Source organism: Muscardinus avellanarius (assembly GCF_963383645.1).
Source record: "Muscardinus avellanarius genome assembly, chromosome: 13".
Taxonomy (NCBI): Eukaryota; Metazoa; Chordata; class Mammalia; order Rodentia; family Gliridae; genus Muscardinus; species Muscardinus avellanarius.
This window is the reverse complement of record NC_137799.1, coordinates 88,160,002-88,162,121: the sequence shown is the minus strand read 5'-3', so window position 1 is coordinate 88,162,121 and position 2,120 is coordinate 88,160,002.

Genomic DNA, 2,120 nt, shown 5'->3' with positions numbered 1-2,120 from the left:
AAATCAGCAAACCCAGATATTCTTAACCAGACATCGTAATGCCTCTTGCATGGTTTTTGTTGCTGAGAACTACTTTGGCAATTGTGAGTTTTTTGTTGTTCCGTATGAATTGAAGGACTGATTTTTCTATGGTTGTGAGAAATGACCTTGGTAATTTGATGGGTATTGTGTTGAATCTGTAGATCAATTTTGGAAGAATGGCCATTTTGATTATATTTATTCTGCCTATCCAAAACCATGGAAGATCTTTCCATCTTTTAAGGTCTTCTTCAATTTCTTTTTTTCAGTGTTTTACAGTTTTCCTTGTAGAGATCTTTTACCTCCTTGGTTAGGTTTATTCCTAAGTTTTTTATTTTTTGTGGTATATCCTGAGTGGAAGTGTTTTCTGGATTTCTTTTTCAGTGGATTTATGGTTGGGATACAGAAAAGCTTTTAATTTTTTAAGATTGATTTTGTATCCAGACACTTTGCTGAATTTGTTGATCAGTTCTATAAGCTTGTTGGTTGAGTATGTTGGGTTTTCTAAGTATAGCATCATGTCATCTGCAAATAGTGAAAGTTTGAGTTCTTTTCTATTTGTATTCCTTTGATTTCCTTTTCTTGTCTTATTACTATGGTTAAAGTATCAAGTACTATATTGAAAAGAAGTGGTGATAATGGACATCCTTGTCTTGTTCCTGTTTTTAGGGGAAATTCTCGAAGGAAATTTTCCTCATTTAATATGATGTTGGCTGTGGGCCTATTGTATATTGCCTTTATGATGTTGAAATATGTTTCTTCTATTCCAATTTCCTGTCTTGTTTTAGCATAAATGGGTATTGTTAAATTTTGTCAAATGCTTTTTCAGCATCTATTAGAATGATCATGTGATTTTTGTCTTTAGTCTATTTATGTGATGAATTACTGAACTGATATTTGTATGTTGAACCACCCTACCTAGTCAAGGTGTATGATTTTCTTGATACCATTTTGAAAGTATGTTGTTAGTATTTTGTTTAGCAGTTTTGTGTCTAAGTTAATAATGATATAGGCCTGTAATTTTCTTTCCTTGAGCTGTCTTTATTTGGTTTTGATATTAATGTGATGAAGGTGTCATAGAATGTATTTGGGATAGTCTCATTTTTTCTATTTTACAAAATAGATTGAGTATTAGGATTAGCTCTATAAAGGTTTTATAAAATTCACTTGGGAAACCATCTGGTTCCAGGCTTTTGTTTGATTGTATCTCTTTATTGCTGTTTCAATTCTTTGATTGCTATTGGTTAGTTTAAATTTCTGTCTTTTTACTCAATTTAAAAAGGTTGTATTTATCTAAAAGGTGGCAATTTCTTCCACATTTTCCATTTTGATGGGATATAGTTTTTCAAAGTAGTTTCTAATAATCTTCTGGATTTCTACACTGTTGGTAGTAATACTTCCTTTTTTATCTCATATTGTAGTAATTTAGATTGATTCTCTTTTTTTGGTTAAGTTGGCTAGTTGTTTATCTATCTTGTTAATTTTTTTGAGAAGATAGCTTTTGGTTTTTTGTATTTTCTGTATTTTTTAAATTCTCTACTTCACTGATTTTTGCTATGATTTAAATAAATTTCTGTCTTTTACTGGGTTTGGGGTCAGACTGTTTCTGTTTTTTTCAAGGGCTTTGAGATGTATCATTACATTATTTATTTAGTGATTTTCTGTTCTTCTTGTGTGTGCACTCAGTACTATGAATTTTCCTGATAACATTGCCTTCAAGGTGTCCCAGAGTTTTGAAATGTTGCACCTCTATTTTTGTTTGTTTCTAGGAAATTTCTTAATTTCTTTTACTTCTTTTACTTCTATGACTTATTTCTCATTCATCAGTGTGGTGTTCAGTTTCCACATATTTATGTGGTTAGTTGATTTCTAGTTTCATTCCACTCTGGCCTGAAAAGAGGCAGAGGAGTATGTTGCATTTTTTTTTAATACTAGTGCTCAATTTATGGCCCAGGATGAGATCTATTTTGGAGAAGGTTTTGTGAAGAGCTGAGAAAAATGTTAACTCTGCTAAGGTTGGGTGGAATATTCTGTATGTGTCTAATAGGTTTATGTTTATGGTGGTCTTTAGGTCTGAGGCGTCTTTACTGACCTTTTTTCTA